The sequence below is a fragment of the Puma concolor genome, chromosome B1, assembly GCF_028749965.1.
Source record: "Puma concolor isolate L17-30 chromosome B1, mPumCon1.1.hap2, whole genome shotgun sequence".
Classification (NCBI taxonomy): domain Eukaryota; kingdom Metazoa; phylum Chordata; class Mammalia; order Carnivora; family Felidae; genus Puma; species Puma concolor.
The window spans coordinates 97,438,109-97,455,365 of NC_141670.1; the positions used below are offsets into that span (position 1 = coordinate 97,438,109).

Here is a 17,257-nt window from a genome sequence, read left to right on the forward strand (position 1 = left end):
ATTCATTGTCAACATATTTGATTTATGTTATAAGTTGAAACTGGAGGCATGGAGACCACAAGGCCCACAGATGTACTTTCTTTGGTTACAGTGTGGCCTATACAAGTAGTTTTCTACGGCCCTCCCTAAATTACATATACTCTCTGTAGTTTTTAATATCTAAAAATCTGTATAGTTCCATAAAAATTTAGTTTTCTAGCATCTTTTTGAAAAAGCAAAAAATCTGGTAACACTGGGTCCAAATTCCCACAAAGCAGCACTCAAATTTTAGGGAGCATCAGAATCACAGAGAGATTGTTAAAATATAGAATGCAGGACTCCACTCTCAGAATTTCTGATTCAGTAGGTCAGGGATAGCCTGAAAACTAGAATGTCTAATAAATTTCCAGGCAAGTCTGATGCTGCTGGTCCAGGAACCCTACTTTGAGAACTAGATCTGCTAGATCATTGCATGGGCTACTCCTGGTAAACAGAGATGCACACTTCAGTTTGCCATAGCCCCCACCACCTCCTTTGTTAGTGACACAAGTATCTGTTGTCATTCATCCTGCTCACTATGTTGTTTTTCTTATATGTGCAAAACCACTTGACTAACTTAATGTAGTTGGCCTTCTAGGCATTTGAGTTAACTGTTTCTGCTACTTGAGGGCAAGAACTTTGCCTTAATTCTATACCCACTATTCCGTCTCCTTTACCCCTTCTCTTTCTTTCTCTCCCTTACATATACACTCACCATCTCACAGTGTCTTAACATGGCATTCAAATATGTTAGTTGCTTTGATTTCATGCATAAAGTCTGAACCTGTCAAGGCCTGAGCTTGAAGGACAGCAAGACTTTTAAACTAGGATCTGGTTTTGTCAGTCCTCTTTCCTCTTGTCTACCGGATTCAGGTCTATGCTGCCTCAAATGTGGATGTGGGAGGCAAAGAATAAAGCAGATCATTACACAGGGTCAGGCATAAGTTCTCCTGAGATCCACTTCTCCTGAGATCCACTTCTCAGCTCCCCATACCTAGCCCCAAATCCTCTAAAATTAGTTAACATCCAGAAATACTATCAGTTGAGCAATTTAACAAACTGCATTCATAAATTGGTTTTATGATCACCAGCTTGAGGGCAGGGGGCAGGCACGGGTGGTAACTCTAGATCCCTTGTAACTTTCTTTTCTTTGAGCCCACTAATGAAGATGTGGAACAAATTCTGTGCACATTTTGAAATCCACCAAAATGCAGGCCGGACTCTTCTCCCTCATGTCTACCCTTTACCTACATATGCTCTATGTTTGGTCCTAAGCCATGGTTTGTGTAAAATGGTCTCAAATTTAATTTCCACTAAGAGTTTAAAAGTTTCTCTTTTCAATAACGAAATAAGGGCAGTTCATTCCAGACACTCTGTAAAGGATTTCAGTCTTTAAGGCCAAGAAATTTTATCCTTCTTTTATGGGCTGACAGCAAATAAAAGAATTTGTTTTGCCAAAAGGGGTACCAAGGTAATTTGTGAAGACCTCACCTCATTAAAATATTCTTGAAACATGACCAAAAAGAAAGAAGTTAGAGGCCTTTCTTGCACTGTCAAAAAGTAGCCTCAGAGCAGTATTATTATCACTTCCATTTTATGGGAAAAGGCTCTGAGGCTTATAACAACCTCCCAGGATTATACAGGTATAATCAAAGAATCAAACTCACCATTAAGCCCATGACCTCCACATTACCAATTTATCTTCACCATCCACAGTTCTTATACCAAGGGCATGCCTCCCCATTAGAGTGCCTCTAAAAAGCTTAATAACTCAGAGGCTGCAGATGGCCCAAAACACAAAGCATAAAATAGAAGACCACATGGTGATTGCTTCTTAAAACAAGGAGAAAAACAGAAAATCTGCACAGTGAATCAGAGCAAAGATATGCAAGCACACTTTTATAAGTGACAAATGACTCCTAGGTCAGAAAGGCTTTGCTTGAATGTAATAACAAATCCTAAAAAAGAACAGATCCCTCAGAAGAAGGAGAGTGGGAGGTAGCAACACAAGTAAAAGAGCCTGAGACAAAAGTTATCAAAGCCCATCAAGCACTCTCCAAAGAGTCTTGGCTGGCTGTCCCAATCTTTAATGAAAAGAGATACCAAAAATCTGTCAATTTCAGGAAGCCCAAAAGCCATGAAGGGAAAGACCAACAGATTTAACCACATAAAAAATTAAACATTTCTATAAGTTAAAAGATGCCTTTTAAAAAATCAAGACAAGTGAATGTAAAAGAGGAAAAACTATTTGAACACATGTTAGAAAAAAAGGTTAATATTACTACTACTATAAACATCCCCCCCCACCAAAAAAATGATAAAGGACAAGCAATCCAACAACAAAAAAATGCACAAAGGAGGAAATGAATGGACAGATCATAGAAGAAGAAATGCAAATACCTCAAAAACATACAGAAAAATTCTCAACCTCACCTGAAGTCCAGCAGCATATCAAAATGAAGGTGTGCTGTTTTATCAACCACAGTGCCAAAAAAAAGAAAACCTTAAGAAGCTAAAAATATCAATAAGTATAAGTGGGCTGTTAGAATGCTACATACATAACCCTTGAATCATAACAGTTTGACTATATATAATAAAAATAAGTATGCCCAAAAATCCCTGTGTAAGTATACCTCCACATTTCAAAACTGTGCTGTTCAAGGGTCAGCTGTATTTCTTTGTAAATTTCCATTCAGCTTTCCAAGTGGTGTAATACTTTAAACAAATTTATAGGTAAGATAATGATATGTTTATACAGTAAATATAGATGATAGAAGATAATGGTTTCAATTCATTAAAGTTACCATGTTGACTGAAATAATGCTAATCTAATGATGCTATGTATGAGATGGCGTAGTAAGTTTAGATCCATTTTGTCTTTAAACCAAAGAAGAAAACAGCGAGATCTCTCCTTTTCCACTCATTTTTCACCCAGTATTCAAACAGATTAACGGTGCCCCAAAACACCAGAATGTAGATCTCTTCTGATCTTTACTTAAATTTTTAATGTTTTGGCCTTAATTTTTATTCAAAAAATATTACACCAAAATAGGATATACCTTGATTACAGAGCTATTTGGCACCCTCTTAAATTCTGAATTTGAAATAAGTGCATCCCTGCCCTAGTTCTGACCCTGTGTCACATCTTTGGTGCACAAGCTCAGATAATGTCAAAAAAAATGTTCAATATTAAAATAAATCTAGTCAATAAAACCTTCTCATATTTTTTTCCCCACATGGTAGCCTGTAGGTTAAAAAAAAAATGTAGTACATAAATGTCATTCATGGTGAGGTTGTTCAAAGTTTTGGGAGTAATTGATGATAATATTGTATATTCTTTATTTGTACCATTTGAAACTTATTGTCTGAGATGGGAAGGAAGATATCTACCAAGATGCAGTATTAATTGGTGGCCAATAGGTTCTAAAATACAAAGGCAAACTATCACTATGCCAGTTAGCACTTCTATCTGGGTTATTCTTTAATTAACAAGAAAATAATTCAGAACTGATATTAGATAGCTATTTATGAAAACAATAAGATTTAGTTTTCTTCTCTGAAGACAACATAAAGCTAAATGAAAAATAAAATCTTCAAGGTTGCTCTCTAAAGGGGAAGAACATTCAATAATGCAAGAAAAATTTAAATATTTATTTAAATAATATTTAAAACAATATTAATAACTTACTTATCAACTGTCATTTAGGGAGCACTTTCTGCTATAAGAGATAATGACAAACTAAGATATAAGCTGAAGGTATAGTCAGGAGAAAAAATCCATATAAGAAACAACCTCTGAATAAACTACCATGCTGTATACTAGTCCCAGGCACTGTTTTTGAAGTGTTGAAATGTGTTATACAATTATTGAATAAGATTGGACACATTTGTCTCCAAAACAAAGTAAGCTAGCAAATAACTAGCATATTCACTATGATAATTGGGTACAAAAATATGCATTTCTGGATACAAATGCAAATAATTAGCTAAGCTATTACAGGTAGCTCAGCTAAACTCAGTTTGTCAAAATTCAGAGTCTTAACAATGTACGTAATAATGAAAGACTGTTTATTTAAAATCTTTATATAGGGTACATGGGTGGCTCAGTCGGTTAAGCATCCGACTTCAGCTCAGGTCATGATCTCACGGTTTGTGAGTTCAAGCCCCACATCATGCTCTGTGCTAACAGCTCAGAGCCTGGACCCTGCTTCAGATTCTTTGTCTCCCTCTATCTCTGCCTCTCCCCTGCTCATGCTCTAAATAAATAAATAAATAAATAAATAAATAAATAAATAAAATAAAAAATTTTAATAAAAAATAAAATAAAATATTTATATAATTAAAAAGTCATTATTTAAAGGCATTCACAGTTATCCTAATGGTGCTTTTTTGTTTGGATTTTGTTTAAAAATAAATGAATGAATGAGCCCTCTTACCTCAAATCCCACTTTGGAGAGCCTTCTGACCTCAAATCCCACTTTGGAGAATTACATATTGAGGCATTTTAAGTAGTGGCAAAACACATGCACGCACACACACACACACACACACACACACACACACACACACATAACCCTCAACATTCACCAGTAGGGGCGTGACCAAATAAAGTCTGAATATAAACATTGTGCAGTTATTAAAAAGAACAAAAATAGCGTTATTTGGGAGACAGTAAAAGTCAGTGGCTAGCACTGTGGACTTGAGAGCTACATTCCCCAAGTTCAAACTGCTGCTCCCACAATCACTAGCTGTGCAACCTTGGGCAAACTAATCACATCTTAGTTCCTCATCTACCCACTGGGGATAAGAATATCTACCTCATATGTTAGTTGTGCAGGAAATGAGATAAAACATAGGGTCTGACAGCCAGCAGGTACTGGAATGATGCCCATCTTGTTTGGGGAATGGGGGTGAAAGCTGTACAAATTTTACAGCATAGATCTACGTTAGTTAAAAATATTTTAGAGTATTTATTAAATATAGTTGAGCATTCAGAGCATAAAAATATTTTAAGCACATTGTACATGGGTTTAATGGTGAGAGGAAGAAAGAAAGTTTTAACTTTTTCTTTGCACATTTGTTTTATTTGGCTTGTTGCAAAGAACATGTAGTTTTGTAGTTTGAAGAATAATCCAATAACATTTTTTGGAAGCGGGGTGGGTGAGGGTACTAACAGGAATGGGGGATACAAAAGCATAATTAAAGATTGGAGAGTGAGTCTGGAAACTGAGAAATCTGGCAGGTTAGAGCACAGAATACACAATGGAGAGCAGCAGATATAAGGCTGAGAGTGAGCAAAGGAAAGGTCTTGTGTGCAAGGAAAAGGAGTGTGGACCTTACCCAGATGTTCATGGAAAAATCTTTGTGACAAAAGAATGCAAAGTACTGGCTGTACTCTGGCAATGTGAAAGAAGAACTCCATCTCTCCGCCAAAACAAAAACTTTCTATGGCTCCCTTTTACCTCTTATCAGGATAAAATCCAAACCGAAGTCCATGGCTCTTATCACCAGCCTTCTCACCCTACCCCGCTCCAACCTCAAACTCCACTCCAGCCACATAGATCTACTTGGAGTTTTTAGAAAGCCCTGCTTTCTCCAGGTTCTAGACCTTTGGTTGGACTGCAGCTTTTGCCAGCACTACCCTTCCCCCACCATGCCATTCCTTGTTCTGCCTGGCTAATTCCTCAGAGCTCAAATAACATTTCCTAGGAAACTCACTTCAGTCCCCCAAGGCTCAGTTTCCCTTCTAGGTGTAAACATATCACCCTGACATTAACCTAAAAAGAGTACTTTTGACATTTATTTGTAATTGTCAGTTTATCACCAGCTTCCCCAACTAGACTGCAAACCCATAAGGGCTGGTACTTGATATTATTCCTTGTTGATTCTTCAGTACCTAGCACAGAACACAGTCAGATACCTATAAACATTTGTTAAATAAATGGATATATTTAACTATACAAGCCATCTAATTCCCATTTCTTGTATTCTATTTTTTCCCAAAAAGTCTCTGCCTTAATCCCCAGTCTTTTGTTTGTCAGCCCATAGGCAGAAAATCCTCAACAGGTCATATCAGTGCAAGTCTGAGTCCATGTGACAGTTATATTGCTCACTGAAAACTAACATATTGACATAAGGGTTTTATATGTCAATCTTGTAGCTTGGTTAAGTTCTGCCCTAGAGGGAAAAACCTCCATATGCTGGCAAAAACTGGCAAAATTCATTCATTCATTCAGCAAATATTTAATAACTCCCATCAATGACAACCTTCATTCTAAACTGTGACAACACAGCAGGAAACAGGACCAACAGCTCTACCATCATGGAATCACACTCTATTGGGGGTGAGCAGAGGGATAGAAAATAAACATGTAAAAATAAGATAATTTCAGGTAGTGCTAAATGTGATAAAGAAAATTAAGCAGGATAGGGAATGATTGAAGTTGAGGGAGACAGAGTATGAGCTCTTTAGACATACATCAGCTTCTTTGAGGGGTGAACATTTGAGCTGAGTCCTAAGTGATGAGAATATTCTCAGTCAGGCCTTAGAAAATCTAAGATAGGAATGAGCTTGGAATATTCAAACAAAGATGGAAAAACAATATGGCTGGAACATAATGAGCAAGGAAGGTAATAGGAGAGTGACCATAAGGTAGATGTAGAATAGATGATATAGGCCATGATAAGGAGTTTGGATTTTATTACAATGCAAAAGAAAGACATTAGCGAAGTATAGATAGAGAAGTGATAGAGTCTGATTTATATTGTTAAATGGTTAATGACAAAGAAGGTAAGAATGGACAAACAAGAAGCTGTTGTCATTGTCCAAATCAGAGCAACTGATTTTATACTAGGATAGTAGCAGTAGACCTATGGAGAAGTGGTTGGTCATGTTTGATATACTATTTTGGAAACAGGGTCAATAGGATTTGATGTTAAATTAGATGTTAGAAGCAAGAGGAAAAGAAGAATCAAAACTGTGATCTTTTGGTTCTTCTTGTCAGAAATTCCTGAACCTGTTTCCTTTTAAAAAGCAGGGTTCTACTGGAGAACTTCCTTTCAATAACTACAACAAAGTCAAAGTCAGTCAAAATTTCTGCTAGTGTAGGACAATACTTGAATTATCTGCACAAATCCATTGTAGAGAATTCAAGAAGAGTTTATTTTGTGTTAAATTAAACCTTTTAAACTTGACAGATTTTTTTGCAATCAAAAACATAGGTCATTTTATAAAGACCCAAGTGCTTAGAGAATGTAGGTTTGTGTCCCTTTAAAAAGTGCCATTTCCTTGAAATTCGAGAGATATTTATGCCCAGAGCTTCTATTAGTTATCACTTCCTTATTTTGCTTTATAATCTTATTTTCTCATATAATGGCCATACTTTATACCATTGTTTTATGAATGTTCAAACTAAGGCTTAGCAACCTAGGTAAATTAATTATAGCACAGGAAGAAACAGAATAGCAAGCCCAATTTCCTCAGTCAACCCATTAATGTATTCATTCACCTTCTGTGAAACTTGGGACATAGTGTATGTTAAAGAACTCTTTAAGGCTACAGAGCAATTCTTTTTCTCCTGAACTTAACTCTTCTGATGTTTTATGTATATTGCCCAGTGATAGTCTCTTGGAAAATAACATTTGAAAACAAACTACACTTATTGCTATGCACAAATCTATTAGGAAAAAAAACAAGCAGCATTGATAATAACTTCATGGCTAAAAGAACTCAGGAAAACTCACAGTACATATTTATTGTGTTAATATTCATAGCACTATTAAGAATGGAGAGTATTTAGGGGACACAGTAAACCACATCCTTCTTCCTACCAAGTTGTGAACAAACTGAAAAACAGGCAAAACAGTAGACAGCTAAGAATTATCACTCTTACTGATAAAGCTGATGCTGGGAACAAGGCACCACCAATGGGAGCAGACATACTTACCACTGAGTCACTGAGTGGCAGAGCAGGATGACAGAGACTCTCCCCTCCACCCACTTGAAAACATGTCCCTGTAAAATCTGCAGTAAAAAGAAACAGACCAGAAGGTATGATTCCTGATGGCAGCCTTGCTCCAAGAGTAAAACTGGCCACAAGGCTGAGCTTTCTCACCTAGTTTCTCACCATTCAGCATCTTGCCAATGGGGAAGAGGCCAAGAGGCCCAAGAAGCTAAGAGCGTTAATAGAATCCCCTGCAACTACACTGTATTCCCTACATAATTTTATTGTCTTAAACTTAGTAGTTTTCAAACTGGAGTCTATCTACACTGGGATTCTATAAGTACTTTCCAAGGAAAACACAGATGATTTTTAGGAAATCAATCCCATTTATTCAACTTTCATCTACTGTTTCCTAAAACTGAGCTGCCTAAATAAAATATGACTGAAGTTGAAATGTCACAACAATTCTGTTTTTCCAACTTCCTGTAAAAATCATTCTTTTCCCACTTATAAAAAACAGACATCCTCTCACTCATCCCAGATCTTACGATGACAAATGTTCCCGTGTACAAAAAAGCTTCTGGAGGCAAGGGAAACAAAAGCAAAAATGAACTATTGGGACCTCATCACAGTAAAAAGCTTCTGCACATCGAAGGAAATAATCAGGAAAACTAAAAGGTAACCGACAGAATGGGAGAAGATACTTGCAAATGACATATCAGATAAAGGGTTAGTATCTAAAATCCTTTATAAAGAACTTCTCAAACTCAACACCAAAAAAACAAATAATCCAGTGCAGAAATGGGCAAAAGACATGAATAGAACTTCTCCAAAGAAGACATCCAGATGGCCAACCGACACATGAAAAAATGCTCAACATCACTCATCGTCAGGGAAATACAAATCAAAACCACAATGAGATACCACCTCACACCTGTCAGAATGGCTAACATTAACAACTCAGGCAACAACAGATGTTAGGGAAGATGTGGAGAAAGAGGATCTCTTTTGTACTGCTGGTGGGAATGCAAGCTGGTGCAGACACTCTGGAAAACAATATGGAGGTTCCTCAAAAAACTAAAAATAGAACTACTCTATGACCCAGCAATTATAGTACTAGGTATTTATCTACGGATACAGGTATGCTGTTTCAAAGGGGCACATGCACCCCCATGTTTATAGCAGCACTATCAACAATAGCCAAAGTATGGAAAGAGCCCAAATGTCCATCGATGAATGAATGGATAAAGATGTGGTATGTATGTATGTATGTGTGTATATGTATACATATATATGTAATCATATATGTATATATATGTATATACACATGTGTACACATGTATACATACATGGTATGTGTGTGTATGTATACATATATGTATATGTATATATGTGTATACATATATACACACACATACATACATCTTCTTCATCCATGTATGTATATATATGTGTGTATATATATGTATGTATACACACACATATACACATACATGCAATGGAGTATAACTTGGCAATCAAAAAGAATGAAACCTTGTCATTTGCAACCACGCGGATGGAACCAGAGGGTATTATGCTAAGCGAAATTTGTCAGTCAGAGAAAGACAAATATATGACTTCACTCACATGAGGACTTTAAGACACAGAACAGATGAACATAAGGGAAGGGAAGCAAAAATAATATATAAACAGGAAGGAGGACAAAACATAAGAGACTCTTAAATATGGAGAACAAACAGAGGGTTACTGGAGGGGTTGTGGGAGGGGGGATGAGCTAAATGGGTAAGTGGCATTAAGGAATCTACTCCTGAAATCATTGTTGCACCATATGCTAACTAACTTGGATGTAAATTAAAAAAATACATTAAATAAAATGGTAAAAATAAATAAATAAATAAACAAATAAAATAAACTTAAAAAAAAAAAGCATCTGAGTCACCAAAGAAACAATGCTAATGCCAATGTCAATATTTAATTTAATCGAGGCACGCTAAGCCTGTAGGAAGATTTCCTGATTTTCCTCATCTTATACATCTGTTAAGAGAGAAGCACAGAAATGGTCCAATACTATTTCCGCTTCCACTCCCTGACAATGCCAAAGAATCCTGTTGAGATACCAAAGAGAAATACTGAAGAAGGTTGAGCCTTACTTCATCTCGGTAACAAACTCACAGCAAAATTTCATATATCTGTCTCAGAATTCAAATATGGAAAATTTGTGGAAAACATTCTGGGAAATACTAGTCAGCTACAAGGCACACCTGCTCAGAAATGAGAAAGAACTTGATGTAAAATCTCATTCTCCTATGTCTCAGTTACATATTTCAGAGGATTTCAAGGAAAAAAATGTTAAAAAATTACAAATTTCCAATAAACAGATCAGTGTTATACATAAAAGAAATATGTATCAGAAGTCAGTCAATGTTTTGTATTTTCTTGAGCAATTATACAGACTCACAGGAGAAAATATTTTCATTAATTTTCACCTAAAGATTACTGAATAAAGAAAATCTATATTGTTTTACTCAAACACTACTGCTCATTGTCATTTGTTAACCATTTCTTAACATCATTATTCATCCCTAACTTTTATGGAGATTTAGATATGCAGTTTTCTTTTTTCAACGTTTTTATTTATTTATGGGACAGACAGAGACAGAGCATGAACGGGCGAGGGGCAGAGAGAGAGGGAGACACAGAATCGGAAACAGGCTCCAGGCTCCTAGCCATCAGCCCAGAGCCTGACGCGGGGCTCGAACTCACGGACCGTGAGATCGTGACCTGGCTGAAGTCGGACGCTTAACCGACTGCGCCACCCAGGCGCCCCTAGATATGCAGTTTTCTACATATAGTATTCTATATTATATAAATGCATTTTGAAATGCATTTACAATAATCATTTGGTCATTTTTGGTAAGTCCTGTACCGAGTGGTATTATTCTCTTTTTCTGTCTTCTATTCTGTCTCCTAGCAAAAAATTACATTCATGAACTATTTGGGAAGAGGGAGCTCCAACCATTTCATTGAGAGACATATTTCCAATAAAATTTTAGTTCTCTTTAGTAGCTATGTGTAAAAATTTGTAATGTGGGGTGCCTGGGTGGCTCAGTCGGTTAAGCGTCTGACTTCGGCTCAGGTCATGATCTCGCAGTTCGTGAGTTCGAGCCCCACATTGGGCTCTGTGCTGACAGCTCAGAGCCTGAAGCCTGCTTCAGACTCTGTGTCTCCCTCTCTCTCTGCCCCTCCCCTGCTCCCACTTTGTCTGTCTCTCTCTCTCAAAAATAAACATTTAAAAAAGTTTTTTTAATAAAATTAAAAAATAAAAAGAAATGTGTAACACTGTTATAATCAATTATGTACTCATAATTGTAATAATAATTCAACCCAGAAGAAATTTTTGACACTTACAACTTTTAGTCATAATTTTTTTTAATTATAAACAAATTTTTATTGCAGAAAAGAATGACAGAACAAGCAGTAAAATATATTTGAACATAAAAATATATTTTTAAAACTCTTGTGGGGAAGTAGAGTGAAAATACAAACTCATAGAAAAAATAATGTAAATTTCTATAAAAATGGATGATGATGAGTATTCAATTTCTATGGAATTTGATTTGATTATATGCATCTTAACCCTTTTTATTTTAAAATATTCATATTTACTTTAACCAGAAATTACATCTTTTGCAACTAATTTTAGGACAAAAAATTTTACACATCAACTTAAAAATTATTTGGGGGGTATGTCAGCAAAATGTATAAAGACCATTGCCTTATGCCTTCAGCTTACCACTGAGATCAACTTCGGATATGGTTATCCTCCTCGGACAAGAAGTCAGAGGTCAGTTAGGGCAATTGTGCTCGCATCTTCATAAGGTCTCTGCTCCCTTTTGTGGAATCTCCTGGGGTCACTGGTATAGATTTTGTTCCCTTGAATGTCCTGAATGGGTCAAAACAACATATCACTAAATCAGCTCCAAGGCTGTTTTGTACCCAAGGCTATAATTGAAAACCTGCTCTATTGCTGTCTCAAATTATGTCCCCCTACCTTTTTCAACATTAATAGAAGTTCCTAAAAGAAGATCAAATGATAACTAAAAATACTCTAAAAATTAAAAGCCAAAAAGATGTGCTTAATTTGATTATGACCCCCTCCCAATATGAATTTTCCAGGGAGAAATGAAAAGTTCAGATACTACATTACCTAAATTACCCTGGCAGTGAACTTAGCTCCTAAAACTGAAAAAAAAAAAACAAAAAACAAAAAACAAAAAAACCTCCCCCAAAGGGCCCATCCTGTTAAGCTTACCCAAGCATCCCCTGGCATGGGCAGGCCCCTGTGAAATTTAAGATATGAAGCAGTAGAGTAGAAAGCACACTTTCTGTGGGAGGCCTGACTCCCATGGGAAAGGGGAAAGGGAGAAGGTGGGCTGCATGTGCCAAACTTACACATCAGGAAACTTGTTAGTAGCACTGGAATAGAGTATTGAGAGTTAAGATCATGGCACCCACTCCATACTTCAAGAAATATCTGATGCAGGAAAGAAGTATTTCCCCCTAAAATAAAGAAATAGAACAGAATTATAAGAAACAATCTCTCTTATTTAAGAAATATTTATTGAGCTCAAATTTCTGAGCTAGATTTGCTGGGAGATTCATAAGTGAATCAGAACTGGATGCTGCCTACCAACCAACCACTAACATTTGTAACAGACACGTATATGTCAATGCCACATATTTTAGGTTTTTGCTGCAATAGTGCCCTACTTCCAGTACCAGTTTTTGTATTAGTGTAGATTAGGTTTTGTTTGCTAGCAAACAGCTCTAAACATCTCAGTGGTTTAGAACAGCAGAGATGTATTTCTCATTCATACGACTGTGTCTGTCACCTAAAGGCTCTTTTCTACTTTGTCCTGAATCTAGGACCCTCACTGAGGTAAGCAACCACCATATGAAACATTGTCGGGGTGACAGATTAAAGAAGGCCACAAATTCTTTATCACTCTTCTCCCCAGTCTCCATTCAAGAGGTGGAGTTTATTTCTCTTCCCCTTGAAACTGAGCTGGCCCTGTGACTGCTTTAACCAATAGAATGTGTTATTTCTAGGCCTAAGACTTACAAGACCTGGAAGCTTTTGCACTTTTGAGAGTCCTGAACTACTAAGAAATTAGGTTACTCTGCTGGAGAAGCCATTGTGAAGCAAGGCCCTGGGATAACACTGGGAAGAAGAAAGCCTTGGCTATTCTCGCATCCAGTCAAGCTTCCTAATTACTCCAGCTCCAGAAAATACCTGGCTGGAACCACGAGACCCCAAGCAAGTTAAGACAGCTGCCCATGAGCCCATTCAATCCACAAAACCATTAGTGATAATAAAAGTTACTCTTTTTTTTAATGTTTATTTATTTTTGAGAGAGAGAGAGACAGAGCATGAGCATGAGCATGAGCAGAGGAGGGCCAGAGACAGAGGGAGACACTGAATCTGAAGCAGGCTCCAGGCTCTGAGCTGTCAACAACAGAGCCCAACACGGTGCTTGAACTCGTGAGCCTTGAGATCATGACCTGAGCCAAAGTTGGACACTTAACTGACTGAGCCACCCAGGTGCCCCAAACCAGTTACTATTTTAAGTCACTAAGATTTGGAGTGGTTTGTTATACAGCAATAACTAAAACATTCCATCATTTTGCCAAAAGGAAAGAGGGCATGAGACATTATGCATTCTTTTCTTAAGTTTATTTATTTTGAGAGAGAGAGAGAGGGAGAGCATGTGCAGGGGAGGGGAAGAGAGAGGAGAGAGAATCCTAAGCAGGCTCTATGCTGTCAGCACAGAGCCCGATGCAGGGCTCAAACTCACAAACCGTGAGATCATGCCCTGAACTGAAACCAAGAGTTGGACGCTAATCAACTGAACCACCCCGGAATCTCCCTTTAAAAAGAAAAAAAAAAAAATTTAGAAATTGTGCATTCTTTAAGCTTTTACTTGGAAGTGATACAGACCACTTCCAATCACATTTCATTGGCCACACTGAGTTCAAAGGAATAGGGAAATGCAAGTCTGCTATGTGTGTGGGAAAAGAAATGGAAATATTTGGTGGCCAGTACTATTACCTCCCAGAGAGAGGTCAGGGCTGGAGAGGTACATCTTCCATAGAGATGAGAAGTAAATCACTAAGTAGATAAAATGTCAAGGAAAAAAGAGTAACAAGAGGAGAAAAGAAGACAGATAATGACAGATGCTTATAGATGACCTCTGGGTGAAGCAGGGGTGGATTATAAGGAGGAAAAGGGAGGTGGAAAAGACTCAGAAAAGGAGTATCTACAGATGCAAAAGGAGACACGTAGGGATCCAAAGCAGAGTTTCAGTAACAAAATGGTCAAGAAGAGCATAAAATAAAATGGATAGTATAGGGAAGAAATTGGTAGAAATTCAGAGAAAGAGATCACTGTGGGGTGATACAGCCTGGGACAGAGGCAGAATTAGAGAAGGAATTGGAAGGTAACAGAATTTGGGTGGAGAAAGGATTAAGAAGGGCACTCTCAATGAGGAAATAGAATGAGTAAAGTCTTGGAGTGGGGAATGAATTTAGCAATGGGGAGGATGCACATTAGGTATTGTAAAAGGAAATGCATCAAAGTAATAGAAGTTATGTGTAAAGATTAGGTTTGCTGCAGAAGGGGAGGAAGCAAAGCCATTTGTGGATTTATAGATGACTTTGAGTGCCAACTGAGATTTCTGAGTTGTTTCCTTTAAATAGCTGAGTGCCACTGGAGATAGGGTGTCCAAGTTAAGAAAATCAGTATACAGGACTAGTGCCTTCACGTGGAACAAAGAAGGGAAAGAAGAGCAGAAAGTTACTACATTACTCAAAGCAGGAATATCCTACTGTGAGGGATTATTACCTGGCAGAGAAAGAACTGCCTTCTCAACCAATTCAGGGGGCTTAGAATGAGAATAAGTTGCTCAGGAAAAAACTTTAGACCGGGGGCGGGGGGGTGGGCTTCAAGTGTGGAAAAGTTGAGATATTTATTTTATCAAGGATATAGAAGAAAATGTTTGACTTTTTACTCTCATGGCAAACAATGTTGGTTACCTACCCAACATTCCCCACTCTATTTTCTTGACAACTTCAATACTGCTCAATTCATCTCTTCCTTTCAAACCAATCAGGGAAAAGAAACATACATGTGTATAATTCAGCTCCAAGGTAAATCCTGATGGTTTAAACCACTTGGTTTAACCACTCAACTAACATCTTTCTAGGGGAGGAAAGAAGATTGTTTTTTTTTGATGCCCCAATGTCAGGGGTGTGCTACTGTCATTTAGTGGGAAGGGGCCATAGATACTAAGTGTCCAGAAATGCATGCCACAATCCTGCATAAAACCTGCCAAAAGTCAGATAAACACTAACCAGACATGGTAATCCCAAGCTCCTTGTCAGTTACTGTTTAGGGAGTAGTTAGTGACCCAGTTCGGTCAATAACATACAAGGAGTGGCCTGCTATGCAGCTTCTCAGGTGGTTTCTTCCTGCTTATTGAGATCATCCCAATTGTATCTATCTTCTCTCCCAAGCATCTCATCCCAAGCATCCATCTTCTCTCCAAAACCAGTTTCTTCCCAATCATCCTGTTTCCATCATTGGCATTTCCTGTTACCAACTCCTAAAGCAGTTATGACATCTAACCATTAACCTCAGGATGACCACTCAGATTTGCCTGGGACAATCTAATTTTAATCCTGTTCTCCTAGTGTATAGTGCCACCTTTCAGTTCCAAAAATATTCTAGATTGGAGACTAGACCATATGGTCACTTACTTTTCCCAATTAAATCCTGTTCATTCTGCCCCAAGAAAGTACCGGGGTGAGCAAACTATGGCCTATAGACTCTTTTTGTATCTCTGTAGATCAAAAAATGGCTTTTACAGGTTTAAAGAGTTGAAAAAAAAATAGTATTTCATGACACCTAAAATGTCAGTGTCCATAAATAAAGTTTTACTGGAACACAATCATGCTCATTCCTCTAAGCATCTTTTAGGTTGCTTTCTTACTATAAGACAGTTGAGTAATTATGAAAGACAGGCCTAAAATATGTTTGGCTCTTCATAGAAAAGCTTGCAGACCCCTGCCCTAATGCCACTTAGTTCTAAGTTTCCTCATTTCTTGCACTAATACCATAGCCTACTAACTTGTTTTCCATGCTTTTCCTACTCGTCTTTAATACATCCGGTAGATAATCTAGAGAAGTTTTATCCGGTCATTTGCCCCTTCAAACTCTTCAATGGCTCCTCCAAAACGGGCAGTATAAGTCCAAGCCTATCTGTTGACTTAAGACTACCAACCTAATTTTCCAGACTTTGCTCCTGATTACTGAAGCGAAAATGGAACACTAGCCGTTTCCCTAATAAGTACTTTAGTTCGTATCATATGCCCCCACTGCTTTTCGGGTCTCTCCTCCATCGCCCCTGTTCCTCAAGATTAAACGAAAATTGTTACTCCCTTAATACACCTTCACTCATTTATCACACCGATTGTTCACAGCAAGTAGTTCTTGGGAGTGGGCGTGGGGGAACTCCCTGACACAAAGACAACAGACTAGGACACGAGACAGCAAGTCAAAGGAGTTGAGTGCTTGAGGTAAGGAGCCCAGAATAAGGCTTCAGAGGTGAATTTATACCAGATTTTTAAAGGACTTGAGAGGCTAAAAGACTGTGAAAGACTTAGGGAGATTAAAAAAAAAAAAATGTAAATAAAGCTGAATGAGCGAATCAAAGGACCACCTCATTCTAGCCACTTCCCTACCGCCACGGACTATGATTTAAGCGGTAACACCTTTAGTCTGAAACCTGAAAGAAAATTCTACAAGCGAAGTCTTGACCAAAACCACTCGGGAGTGGCTGCTCCGTGCTAGCGCAGGCAGCGAGTAGATTCCGGATGCCAAATAACCGTAGGGCGGGTACTGTGCACTCTTTCCGCGACAAGAAGACTCCAGTTCGTCGCCAAAACTTTTGGGCGGTAGCTTGTCTGCGCGCCCACGCTCCCAGCTTCCGGAAAGGCGCGCCGGCGCCACGGGGGAAAAAGGGACGCCCCTCAATAGTTTGCGCCAGCAGTTAAAACTAAGTCGTGGCCTCCCACAAGCCACCAACCTGCGCCCTCGAAAAGGCGACCCAGCCAGGCTCCCGCCTCCGCAGCCGCCTAGGCGAACGTGAAGTCCCTAGCGGAGCAAAAGCGAAGAGGCGGGAGTTCGCGGACACGAACTTAGACCTTGGAAAGGAAGCGATTCCAGAGCGCACGCGCAT

The 17,257-nt window shown here is 38.2% G+C and overlaps 1 long non-coding RNA gene across 1 annotated transcript; it reads right to left on the reverse strand.

The window, feature by feature from the left end:
* Positions 1 to 11,444: 11,444 nt before the first annotated feature.
* Positions 11,445 to 17,255, reverse strand: LOC147581768 (uncharacterized). The gene is made up of 3 exons (XR_015250228.1): positions 17,105 to 17,255; positions 12,414 to 12,521; positions 11,445 to 11,904 (listed from the first exon to the last, which is right to left on the reverse strand). It is a non-coding gene; the product is annotated as an uncharacterized LOC147581768 (long non-coding RNA).
* Between the last annotated feature and the right edge of the window lie 2 nt (positions 17,256 to 17,257).